Here is a 24,565-nt window from a genome sequence, read left to right as displayed (position 1 = left end):
TTTTGGTCCCCAGATGTTAGGAACATAGGAATCTGCCATATACTGAGTCAGAACATAGGTCCATCTGGTTCAGTATTGTCTACACATACTGTCTGGCAGCAGCTTCTCCAAGGTTGTAGGCAAGGATTTCTCTCAGCCCTACCTTGGAGATGCCAGGGAAGGAACTTGGAACCTTCTGCTCTTCCCAGAGTGGCTCCATCCCGAGGGGAATATCTTACAATGCTCACACATCAAGTCTTCCATTCATATGCAACCAGGGAAGACCCTGCTTAGCTAAGGGGACAAGTCATGCTTGCTACCACAAGACCAGCTCTCCTCTCTGTGTTTTTGGACTACAGTTCCCATTATCCCCTGTGATTCCTACAACTTGGGAGTTGTAGTCCAACAACATCTGGGGCTCCAAGGCTGAGAATCCCTAACTGGACTACAGTTCCCATTATCCCCCGTGATTCCTGCACCTGCCACAATGGCCAAGGGCTCTTGGGAGTTGTAGTCCAACAACATCTGAAGCTCCAAGGCTGAGAATCTCTAACACTTTTGGACCTCACCATCATCCCAGGCAAACCAAGTGAGAGGGTAACTCTTGCCCACATCACTGGGAATTACTTCCAAGCAAACATGGTTTCAGTCTGCTTACACCACCTCTAGTCACTGATCAAAACATCCTCAGATGCAAGGTTTAACGGCAGTCTGAAGTTGATTTTATGGTCTTGGGGAAGCCAAGTGAACGGCCATAAGTTTTAAAAAGTGCTTGCCATCTCTGCCAACAGTTCAGAGATGGAAATCAGCACACATTTATAACACTCTTATACTCATATCGAGGACGAGTCCGTCCTCAGTGACATGAATCATATAAAGCAACTAACATGATACAGGGCTGAAGATCTGAATTCTGCTGTTTAATTTCCTTGGCTGTAGAACCATTTTTGCAGCCAAGAAGGTGCTTGTCCTACAGTCAGGTGTTCAGTCACGCCAGGGATGACTCCAAGGGGTGTTGGGCACTCCCCCTAAATAGTTCTCTCTCCCCCACCCACAAGACTGGAACTTTACGGAAAAGTGTCAGACAATACAGTTGTAGTATACTATGGTTCTATAGCTTGAATTATTTATTTGAAGAGGCCTCTGTTGTTTAAAGAAGCCTCATTCACTCACTCCTCCACCCCAGAACAAGCAGCAGACGGTAATGCAGCCAGGTAGGTGAGAGATTCCTCCAGCCTCCCACGAGCTGAACCATCCCCTTAGGAACATAGGAAGCTGTCATATACTGAGTCAGATCATTGGTCTATCTAGCTCAGTATTGTCTTCACAGACTGGCAGCGGCTTCTCCAAGGTTAAAGGCAGGAGTCTCTGCCAGCCCTATCTTGGTGATGCTGCCAGGGAGGGAACTTGGAACCTTCTGCTCTTCCCAGAGCGGCTCCATCCCCTGAGGGGAATCTCTTCCAGTGCTCACACTTCTAGTCTCCCTTTCATATGCAGCCAGGGTGGACCCTGCTTAGCTAAGGGGACAAGTCATGCTTGCTATCACAAGACCCGCTCTTAGCTTCCTCCCTTGCCAGTAAGTAGGCTGGGTATGCCCAAATGTGCAGGGTAATCTCATATGATCATAAGAGCAGGCACTCCCCGCAGATGAGCAAGGAGCTTGCCCTGGGCAGCCAGATCAGCCACCCACACGATTACCGGCTCTGTCATGGAGCTGGTAGGGGCAGTGGGGATCAGGGGCTGTCCGGCCCCGCAAATCCCAGAACACCCTGCGCAAGTGCATGGGGCATTCTGGGGACACCCTCGAGGCCGGGAAGCTTGCAGTAGGCTCCCGGTCGGGGTCTCCTCATGATTCGCCGCGGCACAGATTTATATCTATGTAAACCACTTTGGGAACTTCTGTTGAAAAGTGGTATCTAAATATTCGTCTTCGTATTCGTATCGTATGTCCGTCTCGTATGTCCCTATTCGTATCGTATGTCCCCATTCAGGTAAAATGTTGGTAGGTATGAAACCCTGACTTACCTAATAACATTCACTGTCCCTGAGTCACGCTCTCCCAGCTTTACCTGCCTTACAGCGTTGTTGTTAGGATTAAAATGTACCCCCCCCCACACCTTTGTACACCACCCTGAGCTCCCTGGAAGAAGAGTAGGATGCAAATGAAATGAAATCGGCATGCAGGATGACAGCATATATGCAGCCCTCACTCAAGTGATGGAAGTTTCAAGAAAACCGAGGAAGGAAGTTAAACTCTCAAGAATGACAACCCTAGCAACTCAGTCTAAGAACATTTGAAGAAGGCTCCCCCAAAAGACAAAACAAGGGATGAAATTTGAGACAGCAGGGAGCCCAACCACCAGATATCTGGGGCATATGGTGTGCCCAAACATGTGTTGTTAAAAGCAACAAGCGAATAGGCAAACAAACAGTGCAAACACAATAACCTTTTTCGCACATAAATACCCCTTACATAGATTTCAGTTGCTTTGATTGTTCATTTGCTAATCGGTTTGTATTTGGTTTCAAGTTCCAAATGAAGATTACGTTTTGCATTTGATAATTCTTGACTCTTTGTGTTGCTTTGTCAAGGAGGGAGACCTGTTGGGAGAAGCTTTTTAATCTAGTTCTGTTTCCTTAGCAGCCCTTTGAAATTTGGGCTGATGAGAATTCATCTGAGGGGGGAAATCCTCAGTAAGCAACATTTCTTGAAAAGCAAGCAAGCAAGAAATGAACATTTGAAGACTCTGCTGCAACACAATGAATCAACACTTTAAATGTGGTAGGGATAGTTCAACAAAAACAGCTGATACTAGTGTGAATACAAAATAGATACATATTAAATATATGAAGAGGATGCTAAGCTTTTGCATGTGTAAACTTTCCATTAAGCATGCCTCACAGACACTGACAATATATTATTCTTGGAGGAAAGAGGTTTAATTTGTGATCTGTTAAACATTAATTATTTAAAAAAGTGAAATCAGCAAAACTTTTCCTGGAGAATGTGTGCAGGGCACACATAAGACAAAATCATCAGGAGTATGATTAATTTTGGTGTGAGTGTGTGTGTCTTTATCCTTTTCCAAAATAATATGGGAAATTTTCAAGACATGATAATGATACACTCCTGTTTTAGAATTGCATTGTACAATCCGGCATACCCTTAAGCCAAAGAGATTTCACCTAACCTCCCATGCATTTGCTTTTCCATTCCCAAACTGTAGATTTTAATTGTAATAGTGGCAAAGACCGGAACAGGAATGGAGAGTTGTACTTCTTGGATGCTTTCCCCTTTTAATAGATGAGTTTGCATTGAAAGATTTCCTCTCAACACTGTGATTTCTGTTGTTTTATTTCTATTTGTGACTCTTTGAATGTCTTGCATTGTTTTCTCTCCTGGGTGTGAATACCACCCCACCCCGCCATTTCAATTTGCCTAGCTCTCTGCAGCATAAAAACGGTTCAGTTGTTCTTCTGATTCTTAAAATATGTAGATGTGGAAGGAATTGAGAATATGGCTCAGAGACAACGGGGGGGGGGAAAACTTTCCAACTAAAGATGCTAAAATGAAACCTACAAAAAATATACCTTGTGTAGATTTGGGCTTGCTGAGAGTTTGAACAGAAGCAGAGCTTTATTCACTACTGTTAACTGAGCAAGAAGCTTGATTTAAAGCTCTGATTCTCATATACTTCTAGCAGGGGAAGAGCAACTTTCCCTATTCAGCTCAGCCCTCTCTCCAGTGGTGGTGGCTGTCTCCTTTGTGTATGCATGTGTGTTTTAGACTGTGAGCCCTTTTGGGACAGGGAACCATTTTCTCATACCTTATGCTATGTAAACTGCTTCTGCAACTTTTGTTGTTGTTGGAAAGTGACTAATAAAATAACAAGGATATCGGATACAGAAGATCAGGTACTCTAATGTAGCATTTCAAAAGAAACTCCATATAGTTGTCTTAGAAGTTATAACTAATGTTTTAATATTGGGATGTTATTTTTCCTTTAAAGGTAAGGTACCCCACAATGTAGGTTGCATCCTTTTCAAAAACCTCCACTTCTTATAAAGGCTTAGTTTCTCTCAGCTAACTTGCTCCTGAGTAAACATTACCTGGATAGATAGATGCCTTATAATGAACATCTCCCTACAGATAGAAATTATGTTGTCTAGTAATTTGCACATTCACAGACTTCGAAGGTTAAATGAGAAACAGTTAAGAGACATGCTCTTTGTGAAGGAGTGAATGGTTTAATGCGTGAAACTATTTATCTGATTATTTTAAAAGCTGATTTTTTGGCCGATACTTGCTTTGTGTTGATATTCTCTTTACATTAAAGGCTGATTTCCCCCCCCCCCCTTGTACACCAACATGAACCAAAGAAGTCTAAAATAACCACATGTAATTTAAATGTTTTACTGCTGTTGCTTCGTATTTGGCTTTGGGGGCTTTCGTGAACTATTGTATCCACTTGTAGGAAAACACAGATTTTCTTTTCTTTACTGTGCATGTGTTTTGTACCAAGGAAATGTTTCATTATGTATAGGTGAGAAATCTAACTCATTCAGTGGGAACCTTCTGAGTAATACACAAGAGCATTTCTGCTTGTAATGAGATTGCTGGTGCAGATGTATCAAGTAACAAAATAGCATTTCTTTCTCTCACACACAAATGCTCAAAGCCCTCCCACCTTGTTTAATGAATCCGTTTCATTTGGCTGCTTTGTTTGGCTGCGAATCTCTTACTCTTTCTCTCTCAAATATACCCTACGAGGGGAGAAACAAGTCCACAGTAGAACTCTAGACAGCCTTTGCTTAAAACTATAGAATAAGTTGGCCCTAGAAAGTAAATAAATAAATTGAAGCGTAGTAAATAACAGCTGAACTAGCATTCTTGCTCCTCCTGTACCAAATGGTGGTTTCTATGGAGACTTCATATCCACTATGGGGAGACATGATAGAGGTGTATAAAATTATGCATTGAGTAGAGTGGACAGAGAGTAATTTCTCTCCCTCTCTCGCAACACTAGAAAACTAGGGGTCATCTTGTGAAACTGATTGCCAGGAAACTTAGGACTGACAGAAGGCAGAACTTTTTTCACACAGTGCATCATCAATCTATGGAACTCGCTGCCACACGGTGTAGTGATGACCACTAACTTGGATGGCTTTAAAAGGGGCTTGGACAAATTGATGGAAGACAGGTCTATCCGTGGCGATTAGACTTGTGGCTAGAGGCCATCTCCAGCTACCAGTTCCAGGGGAGCCACAGCAGGAGAGAAGGCATGCCCTCCCCTCTTGCCTGTGGGGTTCTCAGAGGCATCTGGTGGGCCACTGTGTGAAACAAGATGCTGGACTAGATGAGCCTTAGGCCTGATCCAACAACGCTGTTCTTATGACTTATTTATGCATGCTAAGATATGATCTTTGGGGTTGATTCCAGAATCAAATAGAAGCTGTTCCTTACTTGTGGGGATTTTTAGTTATTTACTGACATTTCTTCCCTCCCCCCCCCCGCCTGAAGGCAGTCCAGATTTAATTATCATTCAGGGGTTTGCCAAGCCACATTTCAGATCAGCTGCAGAAGGAATTCCACATAAAGATGCATTTCAAGTTGTTTACTGATTTGGCAGGCCATATGCTGAGTCAGGCTGACCAACCCCTCTTATGAAAAAGGAGGAGGGGATTCTTTGAACTGTTAGTCTTTTATGATGGAAAGAGAGAGATCTTGCAAGGTAAAAGAGTGAAGGTTGCTTGCTTTTTTTCTTCCTCTGGTACTGAGTTTTTCTTAAGTAATTTGCCATGAGAGAACCAGTCAGATATTCTGACATTTGAAGTAAGATAGACACACACGGAAGGAGACAGAGAAAGAAGGAAAAGTTAGAAACGGAAGGAAGAGATTAGGCATAGAGATAGAGAAGGAAGGAAGGAGATAGATGTGAGAGGAAGGAGGCAGACAGGTGTGCAGAGGGCTACATAACTTATTTAAATAACTTATTTAAAATAAGTAAGTAGACAGAGAGGCAGATAAATGAATGTGTAAGGAAGTGGATGGATGGATGTGCAGAGAGGGAAGGAAGGAGAGGCAACATTATTGTTAATTAGAAGCAGAGAGTTAGATTTAAAAGACTCCAGCACTGTAAAGCAAAGACAAATATTAGAAGTATTCCCAAATACAGCATTGCCGGCCACATGCTCTTAAAGTTCTGGATGGCTGGGACAAGGCTGGTTTCTTTCTTTCATGTTTGCAAGGAACAAAAAAATATATGAGGGACTGTTCGCTCCACAATTCAAAAAGAGTTTCCCTCTTGTTTGGGAGCTCAGGACGGTGGTCTAGAGGGGGAAGGGAAAGGGGTTGAGGGGTCACAAGCTCTTAGCTTTTAGCCTCAACGTGACCACAAGGGGTTTTTTTTTAAAAAAAGCATGAGGTAGGATCACGTGCTTTTAACTGAGCAGCAGTTTCATTATTTTGGGGAGGGGGAGGGGAGGGAAGGGAATGTGGGTAGCTTTTGTTCTTTAGGCTTTGCCCATTCCCTGATCTAAACCTTTAAAAAAAATGTTGATGTTTGAACAAGAGAAAAAATTAGAACTAAAATATATAGGACAGGAATAATCTTTGTCTAAAAGTTTTGATTTTGGTGGGGGGAAAGCAAGCTGTTGGTATATTTTTGGACATTCTCTCTGCAAAAAATCCAACTGAAAGGAGAGAAAGAGATGGAGAGGCTTCAAGCAATACAAAGTGAGATGATATTAAGGCTGCAGTCCACTGGAACTCCACTGGCCTTTCTTCTGGGTAAACACATACAGGATTTTGCTGCTAAATTATTCAGATTATTGCAAATGCAATGAATCACTCATCATATGTATGTCATCTCTGCTAGAAAGATGAACTGCTATTCCTTCTTTCAATTCTACAGCCAAAAAATAAGAAAAAGAAAAAGAACAAATCACATTTAATAAATAAATAAATTTAAAAATTTGCAATACTTGATGCAATAGACTACCTTGATATATTATTTCCTTATTGCTTTGGGGGCAGTATCAACGTGCACATGAATCCATTTCCAAAAGCGCAATTAAATTCTAGGCAAAAGATTTAAAAAATCTCACATAATATATTCCATAAATACATTTCATAAAATAGATTTAATAACAGTAACAATATGTTTTATTTTACGAAACCAAACCAAACACAGCCGCACAACAGAGAGAGCCGGTTCAACTCCCCGCTCAACGGCGCACGTGTGAATTAAACTGCTAAGATAACTTGAAAGTAGTACTTATTTCCTGGACGCCCAGTGTGTGAACAGCGACCAAATGAGCGTCTCCCTTTTTACATCCATGTTATTTCTTCCAAGATGCGCGGGGGGGGAGGTTGGCTTTCCCCGGGTTCCTATTGGCCGAGCGGGACGGGCTGCAGCTGCAGGACACAATTAATTATGCTAATTGCGTGGGGAGCGGATGTCTCCCCTCCTCTCCTCCTTCTTTTGGGGGCTGGTAGGCAAAAGGGGACGCCCAGGCTTGCGATCACATGATTTTCCCTTCGCGCCACTTTCGTAAATCTCTCTTTAGTGCCCTTTTTCGGGTTGTTGTTGTTGGGTAGTAATTATGGCAGCCTTTTGCAGGGAACTCTCCAAAAGGTAACGCGTTTCTTTTCCTTTCCTATTCTCTCTCCTCCCGTCCCCAGCAAGGAGCAAACGCCCTGGGGTGTGTGTGTGTGTGTTGTGCGTCTCGGTTTGCTTCTTGTTTTGTTCTTTTCCCCAAGCGACTTATTTGGTTCGTCTTCCTTCCTGGCCGCGTTGGCTTTCTGTGCGTGGAGTTTTGCAGAGCAAAACCTGCCTGGGACTACGGGGGAGGAGGGCGTGTGTGTGTGTGTGCGCGCGCGGGGCCCCTGGAATGGCGTGGAGGACTTTTAATCCGGGCGAGCATCTGGCCTCTTTTGTGCGCGCCCGGGGCGCAAAGCCACCTGTAGGAGTGCCGCTGGGGCGGCCGTGAGCCTCTATTGTGCTGGCCGTTCGCGCAAGGCGGGCCGATCTCTCTCTGGCTGGCTCTCTTTCTCTCTCTCTTTAACTCTTTTAAAACATCTCCATTTTTATTTTTGGCAGCGAGTGCGATCCCCACGCCTTGCGCTTCTGCTCGCGCGCCCCGCTTTCCCAGGCCATGCTCACATGGCGCTGGCTGCTGCCGAGATCGCAGCGGACCCCCCCCATCAATGCACGCGCAGGAGTTGCTTCCTTGGAACCGGGGAGGGAGAGAAATAACTCTTGGAAGATCTCTCCCCCCCCATCTCCTTTTGCATAGGCACAGAGCTGCTTTTTGGCCTCGCGTTTTGCTTTCCAAGCATTTGCAAAAGCGCTGCTTCTCCTTTTGTCTTGGGGGTGGAACCCGATCTTTTTAGAATAAGAGTTAACTCTTTGGAGAGTGTGTGTGTAATCGGGTGCGAGCTTGCGCGTGCACGTGGGCGACAACCTCCCGTTTTGCGCGTGTGTATGTGCAAAAGATAAACTTTTCTTTAAAAAAACAAACACACACCATGCATTGTTGCGCGTGCACATGGTGTGTCCAAATGGTGGACATGTTTCCATGCCCAGTTCTAGTAACCGGGGCCCTCTTTACACACTGGCGGGGGGGGGGGAAGAGAAGCGCGCGTGCACGTCAGTGCGCATGAGCATGCACGCGGGGCAGGCCGGTGCTTGTAGTCTTTCCCGGGTGGCTCAGAGCACCACGCGCTGGAGGAGGAGGAGGGAGGAGGAGGCGGTGCGCCCGGGACACGAGGGTTGCCGCAGCCCCGTGCACGCCGGCCACCCGGCTTCGTTGCTCCTGGGGCAAAAGCAGCCCTGGTCGTCTGTCGGTTCGTCCTGCTTGCATCGGGGGTAATTTTGGAAAGAGGCGCGGAAAGAGTTCTTGCAAACTTTTTTAAAAAAATTGGGTGGAGGGAGAGAGAAGGAGGAAGAAAGCCCCGAAGGTAAAGCCTGGCTGGGCCAGCGGAGCCGCTGTTGCTGCTTTCGCAGGCGTGGAAACAAAGGGCCCCCTGGCTGCGCCTGGCCGGCCTCTTCTCTCTTAGGCTTGGGGGCGCGGGGGTGGGGGGCTGCGTGGCTCCTTAGTGCAGTTTTGCAACCCGGATCGTAAGGGGGTGTACCCAGCTCACGCGGGGGGGGGGGCGCAGAGAGTCTTTGCTCTTGCAGCCCAGAGTTGCAGTTGGAGGAGAGTTGTGCCCTTTGCGCGCGTTTTCAAGTTTTTTTGTTCCTTGCAAACGAGGGAAGGAAAAGGCGACTGGCGGGGGACGCTTTTGCAATGCAACCCCGCCCCCGGGGGTTCCGCTGAGCATGCACGGGGTGCTCTTGCTCGTGGTGGTGGTGGGGGTGTGTGTGGAAGTTTTTAAGCAGCGGGTGGTGGCATTGCAATTGAGGTGGCTGGAGAGAGAAGCGTTGCACGGGTCCTCCCCAGGACCTTCCTTTTCGCCGGGGCCATGCGGGCGGCGCATGGGTTTCGCAGCCATTTGCGCGGGGGGGGGAGGCGATCGAGGAAGGAGGCGGGGGCAGGCCGGGCTTGGCGCGTTTTTGGGACTTTGAATGGAGGACTCGCTTTCCCACAATGCCTAGCGGGGCCCCTTTCTCTTTAATCTGCACGAGGGCGCGCTCCTTGCGCTGCGCTCTCTTTTCCCTGGCTGCACGTGGTGGGCGCTGCAGTGTGGAATGGGCGGGGGGGGGGGTACAGCCTTGGAAAGTAAGTGTGTGTGTGTGTGTGTGTGTGTGAAAAAGGGTAAAAGTTTATTTTACCTTTCCTCTTCCAGATCTTAACCTTAATAAAATCAATGTTAGCTTTTTTTAAAAAAAGCTCTTTCCCCTCCCGCAAAAAAAGAGGGAGAGGGGGAAACTGGATGAAAAAGTTAAAGCCAAGGAGGGAGAGTGAGATGCAACTAGTAATGGATCAAGAAAGCAAACAGCTATTTCAGAAAACACACTTTAGCATGCATCACAAAGAAAGTGGTGGTTGCCTTTTAAATACTATCCACCAAATGGGGTCTGTAGGCTGGAGAAGAGGGTAAGAACTGCACTCAGCAGATCAGGAAATATTTCTTGTTTGTGACAATATATGTCCTTTAGGGGAAATTGCTGCTCTGGCTTGCTGTAAAGATCTACATAACTTAGGGCGGGAATAGCTCCTGAGCAGGTTTCTTGACCGTGCCTGTAAATAAAAGGCAGGGTTAGGTTTCCTCCTTCTCTCCCTTGCTCCCCTCCAAGTCAGGAAAACTGAACATTTTTTCAGAAACACTTTTTTTTTTCCTGCTGAGCCCACTGGTCAGGGGGATTCAAATACCCTTGTGTGTATTTGAGTAATTCTTACCGACTTTCGTTGTTGCTGTCTGCCTTTGCTATGAAAGTCTTCTTGAACAGAATTCTCAACTTTGGGGTGCCAGGTGGTGTTCATCATCTCTTCTGCAGAGCCCAAGTTAAGAATCTCTGTTCTAGGTAATAATCCTAAACACGAAGATGGAGGGTAGGAAGTCTCTAAGGACTCAGTTGGTGTTACTTTGGAGTAGGTATAGTTGGGATTGCAAGCCAGCTTCGAGTTTCCTGTAATAAATTCTAGTTAGAGAATTTTAAAAAGTCCCACACTTTAATTTTGCAGGTTGTTTGTGTTGTCTGCCTTCCTTTACAAGGGGTGTTAAAACATTTTTTGGAGGGTACTTGCTAGGTAGAATGGCTAGAAATATCATGCATTGAAGTCATAGGCAGGGCTTGAATGAGACTAGGAATTCAAAAAAGAAATTGGGTACTTTTGGTCAAAAATACCCCTTAACATCTGCTTTGGCTAGCGTTTAAAAGCAGAACTGGCTCTTTGCTAGTGGGAGGGGGAAATATTGATGAGGTTTGTAGTCCAGCATCATCTGGGGCCTGCAGGCTGAGCTTAATGATGATGCGACTGTACAAATGCAGTAGAGAGTGATTCTGAACACTGCCCTCCCGCCATCCGCCAAAAGCAAATGGCCAGCTCAGAGGGCACAGGAGACAACTGGGATTTCCAAAGCAAACTCAGGACTAGGTGGGTAGTGGGGCGTCTGTGCCTTTGTGGGTGGCTGTGGATCCTGGAATTAAAGGCACTGACTTGAATTGAGCTTTTGGTGCAGCAGATGCCCAGGGGCTTTGATCTCCTTGTTTGTAAGCAAACCTCTAATGCAACAGAAGTGCCCCGGCCATTTGGTTTGTCTCAGATGTTCTGAGAGACACTAGCCTGTGAAAGTTTTTAGGGATTAAGTAGAATGACCTTTGAGCCACCTAATGGCGCAGTGGGGAAATGACTTGCATAGGGAGCCAGAGGTTGCCATTCGAAACCCCTTCTGGTATGTTTCCCGGACTATGGGAAACACCTATTATCGGGCAGCAGCAATCTAGGAAGATGCCAAAAGGCATCATCTCATACTGTGTGGGAGATGGCCGTGGTAAACTCTTCCTGCATTCTATCAAAGACAACCTCAGGGCTTTTAGAACTGGAGGTTTATGGGTTTGAGAGCCCCGGCCTCTCTGGTCTCAGGCTGTAGCCTCTGCACCAGAGCCAAGTAACCTTGGCTCTCCCAGCTGTGGCTGGATGACAATTCCCATCAGCTGTAGAATTGCAGCTGGGGATGATGGGAGTTGTGGTGTTCAGCAACAGCTTTTCTGCACTGCAGAGCAAGCTGTAAACTCAACTTATCTTCCGTCACTGAAACCACTTTACAGCAAGCCAGGGGTGGGATTTTTCTTCTTCAGTTGAATCAGCTGAATGTTGGAAGTGCAACCTGTAATTCAAATCAATAATGTCTTTGGCTGATCACCATGGTTAGTTTTTGCACAGAGGACCAAATCTGTTCCACTGAGCACCTTCTCGCCTCCCCACCTTGCAGTTAACTTTAGCCGGCCTCAAACTTTTGGAGGTGTCTGTGTGCGAAAAAGGCACTGTTTTAAAGTGCCTTTTAAAAGGCGCTAAGGACACTTATTCACCCAGGCTTTTAATTAGATTCATGGTTTTTAATTATTTAAATGAATTTAATTCTTTAATTATTATTATTATTTATTTTATTTATTTATTAATTATTCTATTTTTATACTGCCCTTCCAAAAATGGCTCAGGGCGGTTTGCACAGAGAAATAATAAATAAATAAGGTGGACTGATTTAGTTTTGCTTTTTAATTGGTTTTTTTTTATTTTGATGTAAACTGCCCTGAGCCTTTTTTTTTTTTTTGGAAGGGTGGCATATAAATCAAATAAATAAATAGTCGGGGTAGCTAATCTGGTTTTCATCAGTTTGAAGTGCAAGCAATATTCAGTTATTTAAAAATCGTTTCGGTAAAAAAAGGGGGGGCAGAGGAGAATCTGGGGGATGGGTCCCCTAGCACCCCCCCCAGGTTTGGTTGCCAACCCAGAGGAGAGTAGTGGCTGCTGGTGATAAGGCTTGCTGGCATCCTAAGGGTGGGTGCAGGGGTTAGGAAATCCACTAGTCTACTGGTCTGTGGTGAGTGAAAAAAGTCTTGATGGGTAATACCAACAAGGCTCAAGGAACCATCGGAGGAGTAAAATATTTCTGTCCATCTGGTGAACTGAGCCAGCATTTCTTGACCTGTGGGTGGGTGGGTAGGAGGTCTTGCCCCTTCTGTGATCTTCCTGACCAGGGTTATATAGTTGTGGTCGGTGGCTGTGATAACCGCAGAGCTCTGATTGCAGATGGCTTTGTTTCTTGTCCTGTTGGGGACCAACCCACAAGCATGCTTCTGATTGCAGGTCAGTTCTTTCGAAACACCCCTCAGTGCAAAATGGTATTAACATTCATTGTGTCTCTTTTTTTCTTTTCTTCCCCCCCACCCCTTCTTCCTTCACCAGCAATTTCCTGGAGCACACCTCAGCCGGAGGCATCCCTGGACGTTTGCCTGAAGCGAGAAGCCAAGAGACCGAGACCTCCAGCACCGCAGGCAAGCCTTGAGTGGCGCAAAAGTGCTTATAGTGCAGGTAGCATGTTGAAGACTACTGCAGTGTTAGCACTTGGGCCTCCTTACGGCAATCCGTGTGAGTGCTGCTTTCAGGTGGGACCATCTGCTCTTGCTTGCCCACCCCACCCGGGCGGCCAGAAAGCCCTTTGTGTTAAGGTGCATCTAGTGCAGTTAGTGAAGTAGCTTAGAATCTACTGCCCTGAATGCTCCTTCTGGCACAAGCGGCTGACGATTTGGCCCATGGAGCTGTGACTTCAAGATCTCATCTGCCGTTCAAGAAATAAAACACAATTCTGGTCTGGGACGGACAGCCTCCGGACTGGGCAGGAAATCTGGGGGCAGCTTATTCCAGCAACCGAAGCTGTTCAGAAGAATGATGGGGTGTGAGCTTCTCAGTTTTATATGTTGACTTGAACATAAATAGCAGCAGCTGCTGCTGCTGCTTCTTCGTATCAGGCCCAACAGCAGACCTTGACCAAGTTCCTTTGGACCTAAAGAGCCAGCCCCAAAACGTAGCCAGGCCATGGACACTTGATGAAATTACCGGGCTTAGGGATTGTGTGTGTGTGTGTAAGTGGGCTTCTCTTTATCCCCTTTATAAGTAACATACTTAGAACAGAAATGGGGCTGCCCCTGGCAAATATTCTGCTAAACTACTCTCCTTCTGAATATCCTAGTGTAGGTGCCATGCTTAAATTTCTAGGTGCCCTGGCTCTCTGGCACCTGGGATTTGTCAGCCCTGCTCAAAAGGCCAGTCCATTCAGCATCCTGCTTCATCCCACAGATGGGAGGAGAGCGGGTCTTGTGGCTGCAAGCATTGCTTGTCCCCTTTGCTAAGCAGGGTCTGCCCTGGTTTGCATCTGAATGGGAGACTACACGTGTGAGCACTGCAAGGTATTCCCCTTCGGGGAGGGGGCCCACTCTGGGAAGAGCGCTGGCATGCAGAAGGTTCTAAAGTCCTTGGCATCTCCAAGATAGGGCCAAGAGAGACTCCTGCCTGCAACCTTGGAGAAGCTGCTGCCAATCTGTTTAGACCAGAGATTCTCAACGTTGGGTCTCCAGATGTTATTGGACTTCAACTCCCATAACCCCCTACCAAAGGCCACTGGGGCTGGGATTATGGGAGTTGAAGTCCAATAACATCTAGGGACCCAATGTTGAGAATCTCTGGTGTGGACAATACTGAGCTAGATGGACCAATGTTCTGAATCGGTATATGGCAGTGTCCTATGCTCCTATGCCTCCAGGTAGCCCATAGGTGGGGCAGGAAGACCGCAGCCCTCCCCTCTTCCCTACCCCCAATATTCTGATCTGCAGCTTTTGGGTGGCAGTTCCATTCTAATGATCATGACTGACATAACAGGCTCGCTGTGTCAGGCCAAGACTCACCCAGCCCAGCATCTGACCTCATGCATCTGCCAATGAGGTGCATCTCGGAAGCTCACAAGTGGGGAGGGGGGAGAAGGAAACTGCTCCCTCCGTGGGTGTCCAGGGGCATGCCCCCTCTCATCCTGATAGGAGCTGATAGCTACCAAGGCTGGTATCCATATAACTGTTCAGGTTACTGGCCATCACCACATCCAGCAGCAGTGAATTGCACTGTTTATTTAACTTCTTTAAAATATTTATACCCTCACCCTCCAGTACACTAATCAAATAGATACAATGTAAAATAAAGACAAGTTAAAGGCTAAAACCACATTTAAAATTACAGATTTTCAAATTCAGTTGTTAACAAGCTAAAAACAGAACCTTAGCTGAGAGTTTTAACTGCTTATTTATTTTATATTTTTATCGTGTTTTTATACTGTCTGATATGTAAATCTCTAGGCGGCATGCCAATCCCGACATTAAAATCACAGGTTAAAATACAGAAAAGATGATAAAAACAATATAAAACAAATTACTAAAATTGTTATTGTTATTAGCTACATGTTGTGTAAAGAGGTACTTTTGCTTGTCTTGAATTTCCCAGCATTTAGCTTCAACAGATGACCCCGGGTTCTAATGTTGTATGAGAGGGAGAAGAACTTCTCTTTATGCACACACTGCACAGTTTTAAAGATCATAGAACGTTGGAATTGGAAGGGGCCCTGAAGGTCTAGTCCATCTTCCCCTACCCCGTCCTGTGCAGGATTCTTTCTCCAGCCCAACAACCTGTTCCTCACAAGCCAGCCACCTGGTTCTTAGAAAACCACAAGCAAGACAGGGAAGCAATAGCCTTTAGTAGGCTTTAGGGTCCTGGTACCGGTGACAAAGATCAGCTGGGAACCTCTTGATACGTCCAGGTTTTAGCCATTTGGAGTTCAAAATGTTTCCTGCCGTATCGCTGGAGGATTCTGCGCCCGACTCGGAGGATTCTGCGCCCGACTCGGACCGATGTCATCCTCGCAGTTGCAAAGTGCTCATAGTGCAGGTAGTTGTGCACTCGGATCTACTGTAATATGGGCACTTACAGTACTGCTGGATCGGAAGCACCGTGGCCGCGCCCGCGCAGTAGTGGCTGGGAAGACAGTTGTGCTGATCTACAGTCCGTTTTGCAGGTTTGCATCTCAGCTTGCTGTCCATCGCTGTGCAAATCCATGCAAAACTGACTGTGGTGGTAGTTGTGAGCGGTAATGGATTTCCAGAGGGGTGGGAGGGAAGGGACTGGGGCGGACCCGTTGCCCACCCCGCTGGATGTGCTCAAAGGCCGTTGGAAACTGACACTGACTTCTCCCTGGGTTGGGATTTGCTGCATTACTTGTAGGTTCTCTGAACAGTATTGCACTTGTCCCGGCCTGTGGAGGAAAGCAAGATTTTTCGTCGGGAACGAACGGGGAATCTGGGGCATTGGCTCTGATGGGAAACCTGTGTTTTGCTGTTGTCGGGTGGATCACGGTGCAATTTTGATTAGACTAGCAGGACAGAAATTGCACGGTATCCATCTGTAAACCGCAGGACCTTCGTTGTTGACAGGCGTAGCTCTTGTCAGCTTTGTGGGGAGAAGCTGTCCTGAAAGGATAGTTAAGGATCCTTCGGGAAGTCTCACCCAAGTATTAAAGTGGTGGCTCGGGCTCACCTGCTGAGCAGGGAGAGATCCTCTTCATCCTCACACGGTGTCCTTCCATTTGCTGTTGCTGATGTGTTCATTCTAGAGTGTGAGCCCTTTTGGGATGGGGACAGTGTTTTTTTCCTTGTGCATTTTGCTATGTAAGCCAAAGTGGTGGAGAAATACGCTTAATATTACTTGATTGTGGGTGGAAGCAAGATGTGCTAATGCTTAAGATAAATACTGTAGAATCCAAGGGGGAGAGTCGTGATATGCAAGGACAAGGTAGTGCAGTGGAATCGGGAATACTAATAGTTTAATGAAACAGATATTAAGTACTGAGAGGCAAGTAAGTGCAGGCTGCTTTCAGTGCTCTTGCTGCTGGCTGTTAGCCCCGCCTCTTTTCAGGGCTTTTGCTACTGGCTGCTTATTAGCCCCGCCTCTACGACTAGAATACAAGTAACGGAAGCCCCATTCAAAAGCTGGCCTGGATCAAGGAATGGATTAACCAAAATTACAAACAAATATATATTTGTCAATTGGCACAATGCTGTGCTAATGCTTAAGATGCATTTATATCCTGCCTTTTTCCCAAAGGTTTCAGAATTACTGCCTGAGATACATTCATTCTCTCTCTGCCCCACACACACATCTTACAACAACCCTGTGAAAGTACTGTGTTTACCCAAATTTATTTACCTTGAATTTAAAATTGCCACATGTTTAAAAAAAAAAAAGGGTTAAATATAGGTTATCTGATTCTCCCAAAAGGAAGACCCTACATTTAAGACAAGCCTCCAAGTGCTAATGTGGATTCAGGTTAATACAGTAGGTCAAATTGAGAGTTGGTCCATGGTCACCCAGTGAATTCTGGCTGAGTGGAAAGATGAACACAGGTCTTCCCAGTTCTAGTCTGATTGCTAACCTCTAACTGCTACGACACTGGGCTATGGGCGCAGTTATAAATCGGAATGTCATTGTTGCTAGTTCTGTCTCACCTTGCATAAAATAAAATAAAAGGAGATTTTGATAAAAGTGCTTCCGTTTCTGCTTGCTGAGTTTGGACCAGGGTAGGCCGGATCACTGAAGAGGGGGTCTGGAATGCTGTGTTTGGATGTTCTACCAGAGTTAAATGTCTTGAACCAGAAAATGGTTACAGCAGTGGGGGACGTTCGAGACTCATTCCCTGTAGTACTGGCCTTCAGCTTGCAGTGGAAGTTCCAATGTGGGGTTCTCAATCTTGGACTCTCAGATGTTGGGTTGTGTTCCTTACAATGTAGTCAGATTCTGTATGTTAGCTTTTATATCATGCCAGGCAATTCTTGCTCCTCCCCTAAATGGGAAGCATTTTGGGGAAATGTTAAATTCCGGCTATTGTATTTACTATGGCTTTTTTAAAAAAATCCTCTATATCCTGGTCAGTGACCACAGTAAAGATTTGATGATGGATTACAGCTCTCATTCTAGCTACAATGGCAGCAAGTTTGAGAATCCCTGTCCGAATGTATCTCTGAAGGTGGCTTGCAAGATCTAAAAGTGCACTGCTCATCTTTTGAGTTTCCTCTGTTGTGGTCTTAGAAAAGTGTGAGGATCTTTACAGAGGTAGCTGCCTTGTAGCAAGTCAGACTATTACTCCATCCAGTTCGGCATTGTCCCAAAGGCTGCTGGCAGGAGTCTCCCTGTCTTGGAGATGGGAACATTGGAAGCTGCCATATACTGAGTCAGACCATTGGTCTATCTAGCTCAGTATTGTCTTCACAGACTGGCAGTGGCTTCTCCAAGGTTGCAGGCAAGAGTCTCTCTCAGCCCTCTCTTGGAGATGCTGCCAGGGAGGGGACTTGGAACCTTCTGCTCTTCCCAGAGCGGCTCCATCCCCTGAGGGGAAGATCTTGCAGTGCTCACGCATCAAGTTTCCCATTCATTTGCAACCAGGGTGGACCCTGCTTAGCAAAGGGGACAATTCATGCTTGCTACCACAAGACCAGCTCTCCTTCCCCGGGAGGGAGTTGAGTACATTAAAATATATATCATATATCACTAAATATATATATATATATATATATCATATCACTAAACCTCTAGATACAATGACCTATAAATCAGCCTCCCAACTAATCCCAGAAGGGATATGCATCTTTGAAACAGAAGTTCTATCACAACGAAGGTTGAAATTTAAAACAGTGCATAGAATTAATTGCTCTGTAAAATACAGAGAAACTGAAAAGGTGGGGGGAAATGTGTTGGAAGGAAGAGCCCCCCCTTCTGCAATGCATCACTGGAAGGTCAGAGGTGGTGGGATCAGGTGACCTTACTTGGGAAAGAAGGGCAAGTTCCAGAAACTGGGTGTAATAATGCAAAAGGCCTGCCTTGCCTCTGATGATGAAATCGAGCAGAGCGTCACCAGAAGAGAATATGGAAGGAGGCTCAGATGTGCAGTTTCTCTCAATTCAGTTTGACTCCAGGCACCCACAGAGCCCTGTGGTTGTCTTTGGCCCACGCAGTATGAGATGATGCCTTTCAGCATCTTCCTATATCACTGCTGTCTGATAAAGGGGTTTCCCATAGTCTGGGAAACATACCAGCAGGGATTCGAACCGGCAACCTTTTGCTCCTTAGGCAAGTTACTTCCCTGCTGTGCTGTTAGGTGGCAACTAGAGCCTTTGGAGTTGTGGGATAAAAGCCAAACGGACACAAAGTTTAAAACCCACCGGGCTGTAATCACGCACTAAGAAGCCTTTGAATAAGTGGGTTTTAAGATCTTTAAAACCAAAAACCTAGAACTGGGCTCAAGATGATGCAGGCTGACTGATACCCTGTCCCAAGGTCAAAACCAGTGTTTTGAATCTAGCCTGGAAGCAAACTGGAAGCCAATGAAGCTGCTGCAGGATGGGTGTAATACTCGAGAGCTGACTTACAAGCATCCTTGCCACAGCATTCTGAAGCAGCGGATGCTTCTGAACTGTCTTCAAGGGCAGCCCCAAGTAGAGTGCATTGTGGTAGTCCAATCTGGATGTTACCAGTGCATGAGTGACTGAGGGCAGGTCTGGCTTCTGCAAGCAGGGTCACAGCTGACACACCAGCACACTGGCCACCTGAGGCTCCAAGCACAGAAGTATTCAAAACGTGGCCACCTCATCAATTTCTATAAGGGCATTACTATATTGGCAGTTATATTTTCAATCCACAGCTGCCACACACTGGATTGACCTTTTCAGTGAGTTATCCGCCATGACGCCTAGATCCTCATCCTGGTCAGTCACTGCCGAAGAGGTGAAGGGAACCAAACATCTAGCAATGGGTGCAGGTGTCAATCCTAAGTATTCCAGGGAGGGGAGCTGTTTTTATAGTGATAAGCATGAATTGTCACCTGTGCTAAGCAGAGTCTGACCTGGTTTGCATTTGAAGGGGAAACGACATGTGTGAGCACTGTAAGACAGTGCCCTTAGGGCAGGACTGCTCAGTCTCCAGCAGATGTTGGCTTACAGTTCCCATAATCTCTGACTATTGGTCTTTGTGGCTGGGGATTATGGCAGTTGTAGTCCAAAAACGGGGGGGCAAAGTTGAGCAGGCCCGTCTGAGGGGCCGCTCTGGGAAGAGCATCTGCGTGCTTCTGTGCGGAAGGTTCCAGGTTCTCTCCCTGACATCTCCAGATAGGACAAGATTTTTATTTATTTTTTTATAGGACAAGATTTTTTTAATTAAACCAACAAACTACCAAATCATACCCAGATAGGGCTGAGAGGGACTCCTGCCTGCAACCTTGGAGAAGCTGCTGCCGGTCTGTGTAGACAACACTGAGCTAGATGGACCAGGGGTCGGACTCCGTATAAGGCAGCTTCCTATGCGCCTTTGTAATTTTAGAAGCTCTCTGCTGGCTGTCCTGATTTGCAAACATCTTGTTTCTTTTCCTGCTGTACACGGATGTCAGTGCAACAGGCTCAGTTTAAATAGGCTTTTACCAGATCCCAAATGGAAGAAAATGTGAGATGTAACAGCTGCACCTTGTCTGTTATTGTGCACCTTGTAGTTTATTCTGTTACTGCTTCTGCATAAAGCACAAATAAAATTACCAAGCTGCAACAGCAGACCTAATTAGGCTGAGAGCCTTTTCCAGAACTTTGGCATTGATTTAGAACATTGAAATACATCCCTGTGTTAGACAGCAAATGCATTAGGGTTAAATACAAATGCTTCCTCTACACACCTGACTTACAAGCTACTATATATTTTGAAGAGTTTGTGCAAAATAAAGTCACACTTTGGGATTGCCTACGGATACCAAATTTTGCATGAACAATCCTGCCACTTAAATTAGCTGACTGCAGAAGAACAGCCCTGCTGGATCAGGCCCAAGGAGGCCCATCTAGTCCAGCATCCTGTTTTGCCAGTGGCCCACCAGATGCCTCCAAGAAGCCCACAGGCAGGGGGTGAGGGTTTGCCCCCTCTCCTGCTGTTGCTCCCCTACAACTGGTATTCATTAGCATTGTGCCTCTGAGGCTGGAGGTGGCCCACAGCCACCAGACTGGTAGCCATTGATAGACCTGCCCTCCATGACTTTATCTAAGCCCCCTTTTAATGCCATCCAACCTAGTGGCTATCACCACATCCTGTGGCAGAGAATTCCATAAGTTGATTATGCGCTGTGTGAATAACTACTTCATTTTGTCGGTCCTTAATTTTCTGGCAGTCAGTTTCATGAGATGACCCCTGGTTCTAGTGTTGTGATAGAGGAAGAACAATTTCTCCCTATCTGCTCTCTCCACATCATGCATGGTTTTTATAAACCTCTCTCATGTCTCCCTTTAGTTGCTTTTTTTTGTTTCCCCTTAGTTGCCCAGGACCATATCACTGTTCAGATAAGGCTGAAATAATGGTTGAAAACACTATAATTACTCTTATAGCCCAATCCAAAACAGGGTGGATACCAGCTCTATTCAGACGTCAAATGGGTGCACAGAAGTCTACGTGTTTTTGTGTAAAGGAATGCACCTGCGTTCATTTTAAAAGTGGATCTGGGTACAGGCCCATGAATGCATGGAACAGGTAGGAAGTGTTCTGCTGTATCTGTTCAACATAAAGTGTGAATAACGTTACCTGTGTACAGATCTGTTTGTACTGGTGTACACTTATACCCATCTTGAACATAATGTGTGACTGGTGTTAAGTGGGGTTTGTAGTCTTAATATATTGAGACTGCCTTAGTCGGCCTGATGGACGGTCTCCAATTGGGGATTGACAGAGGAAGTGTTGACTCTATTGGTCCTTTTGGACCTCTCGGCGGCTTTCGGTGCTATCTACCACAGTATCCTTCTGGAGTGTCTTGAGGGGGTTGCGGGGTGGGAGGCACTGCTTTGCAGTGGTCCCACTCCTACCTCTTGGGCATATTCCAGATGTTATCCATTGGGGACTGTCGTTCTTCAAAATCTGAACTTTGGTATGGTGTCCCTCAGGGCTCCGTATTGTCTCCAATGTTGTTTAACATCTACATGTAACTGCTGGGAGAGATCATCAGAAGATTGGGTGCAGGGTGTTTTCAGTATGTCAACATCATCAGGAGAAGGCATAACTTCCCTAAATGTCTGCCTGGAGGTGGTGATGGGCTGGATGAGGGATAACAAACTGAGACTGAATCCAGATAAGATGGAGGTACTTATTGTGCAGGGTTGGAATCCATGAGATTATTTTGATCTGCCTGTTCTGGATGGGGTCACACTTCCTCAGAAGGAACAGGTATGCAGTCTGGGGGTGCTTCTGGACACAAACCTCTCCCTGGTATCCCAGGTTGAGGCAGTGGCCAGAAGTGCCTTCTATCAACTTCGGTTGATATACCAGCTGCATCTGTTTCTTGAGATAAAAAAACTTAGAAGTATTTATTTATTTATTTAATTTAATTTAATTTAATTTAATTTAATTTAATTTATATCCCGCTCTTCCTCCAAGGAGCCTAGAGCAGTGTACATAGTCATGTTTATCGTCACAACAACCCTGTGAAGTAGGTTAGGCTGAGAGATATGTGACTGGCCCAGAGTCACCCAGTGAGTTTCATGGCTGAATGGGGTTTTGAACTCAGGTCTTCCTGGTCCTAGTCCAACCCTCTAACCACTATACCACACTGGCTGTGTTGATGATGGGAGTTGCAATCCAACATCATCTGGGGATCCAGGGTTGGGAAGAACTGCATGATGACAAAATGTTCAGGAAGAAGCATGAACATGAAGATAATGCAAGTTACAATTGATAATTCATTTGTGTTTTGGTTACTCAAACACCTCTGATGAGATTTAATGGTGGAGTTATATTGCTATACAGATTTATTTTTTTAACCTAACAAACAAAGGTTGCTTCTGTAGTTTTAAAAAGCAAGCTTTGTACATAGGATCGGAAGAGAACTGCATGGGAGACAATTAGACCAAAGTCATCCTTGCTGTTAAATTAGTTTAAATTAGTTTAAATGTATGATGGAAACAGTTGTACACATTACACTGCCAAGGAAATTATCATTTTTTAATTTCCACCACATGATGGCAGACTTTTGCTAAAGACTAGAATAAAGTAAAAAACAATCAAATTTTGCTTTCAAAGGGAATCTCGCACTTTGGCAGATATTCCGCTGTGCATATGCTTCAAGTTCAAATTAACCACATTCTCAGTCTAGGACCCCCAGTTTTTGTTGGACTACAACTGCCATCGTCTCCAGCCAGAAGAGTGAAAGGCCATTCTGGCAGGGGGTAATGGGAGTTGTAGTTGTAGTTGTACAGCAACTAGGGGCCTGGGTTTGAAAACCCCTGAATCAGCTCCTATGTTCTGTTCATTTGATGCTTCCTCGTTTAGTCCCAGATTGTTCTTAGAATCAAGGATTAGTCCTGGACTATACGTATGATAAAAACCTCTGGACATGTGCTACTTTCAACATCAAGGAAACAAAATTTGGCTTTGAAGACACGGGTGATTAAAATCTCTGGCAGCAGATTATGCCTTTTGTTAAGACAATTCATGTCACAAAAGAATGAGCAAGCTTTTGAATTCTACCGAAATATTTTTCAGGGTGTTAAGCATGAATAGTGGAGGGGTGTGCAGCAGGGAAATGACTTGACTAGCAAGCCAGAGGCTGCCGGTTCGAATCCCTGCTGGTATGTTTCCCAGATTATGGGAAACTCCTATGTCAGGCAGCAGCGATATAGGAAGATGCTGAAAGGCATCATCTCAGACTGCGTGGGAGATGGCCATGGTCAACCCCTCCTGGATTCTACCAAAGAAAAACCACAGGGCTCTGTGGTCGCCTGGAGTTGACACTGACCCGATGGCACATTTTATCTTGTGGAAGGGGGGAAGCAGTAAATGACTCTTATATCATCATAGGCAGATGGTTTCCTATCCCAGTAGCCCTTGAATCAACCTCTGTTTCACACCCCCCATGCTTTGATCTCAGTACCTTCTGCACTGCATTTTAAAGATTGCTACAAATGTGAGATTTGGGGGCTTCTCTGCCTTGCTTAGCTTTCCCTCCTGCCATCCCTGCATTTAATGTTTTTGTTAATATCTGGCTTGAAGAAGAGTTCTGTTATACTTGAAAGCTTGCTCACTAGCTAGTGATGTTTTAGTTGGTCCTGATGAAAGTAGCATTCCATTGCTATTTTATGGATTAAGGAGCATTGTTCCAGGGTAGATGGCAATGATTGATTGCAAGTCAAAAATTACCATAGACGATCTTGCTTTTGTTCCTACCCGTTTTAAAGAACTGAGCAGCAACATACATAGCAACACAGGAAGCTGCCATGTACTGAGTCAGACCATTGGTCCATCAAGCTCAGTTTTGTCTACACAGACTGGCAGCGGCTTTTCCAAGCTTACAGTGAGGAGTCCCTACCTGGAGATGCCTGGGTGGGAACATGGAACATTTAGTCTCCCAATCAAATGCATACCAGGGCAGATGCTGCTTAGCAAAGGGGACTATTTTAATACGCTGTATGTGGGGCTGCCCCTGAAGACAATTCGGAGGCTGCAACTAGAGCTGGAGGCAGCAGCAAGACTGCTGATGGGAACTTCTGGCCAGATGCATATCATGCCGGTCATAAACAACAACAAATGCTTATACACCACTTTTCAACAAATGTTTCCAAAGCGGTTGACATAGAGAAACAACAAATAAATAAATAAGATGGATCCCTGTCCCAATCTAAAATGAAATATAGGATAGGCATCAGCAACAGCCACTGGAGGGATGTTGTGCTGGGGATGGGTAGGGCCAGTTGCTCTCCCCTTGCTAAATATAAGAGAATCACCACTTTAAAAAGGTGCCTCTTTGCCCAGTTAGCGGGGGTTAAAGGAACTGCTCTGGTTGCCAATTTGCCACTGAGCCCGATTCAAGGTTTTAACACTGACTTATAAAGCCATGAACATCCTGGGCCCCAAATACCTGAAGGGATGCCTTCTTCCATGTAGACCTGCCCGTCAGTTAAGATCTGTAGGAGAAGTCCTCTTGGTAGTGCCACCCTTGTCCGCATTTAAAGAGGTAGGGGCACGTGAGAGGGCTTTCTCTGTGGTGGCCCCTCAGTTATGGAATGCCCTCCCCTCTGAGGTGCGCCAAGCTCCG

This window comes from Hemicordylus capensis, chromosome 11, assembly GCF_027244095.1.
Source record: "Hemicordylus capensis ecotype Gifberg chromosome 11, rHemCap1.1.pri, whole genome shotgun sequence".
NCBI lineage: Eukaryota > Metazoa > Chordata > Lepidosauria > Squamata > Cordylidae > Hemicordylus > Hemicordylus capensis.
This window is presented reverse-complemented; position numbering follows the sequence as displayed.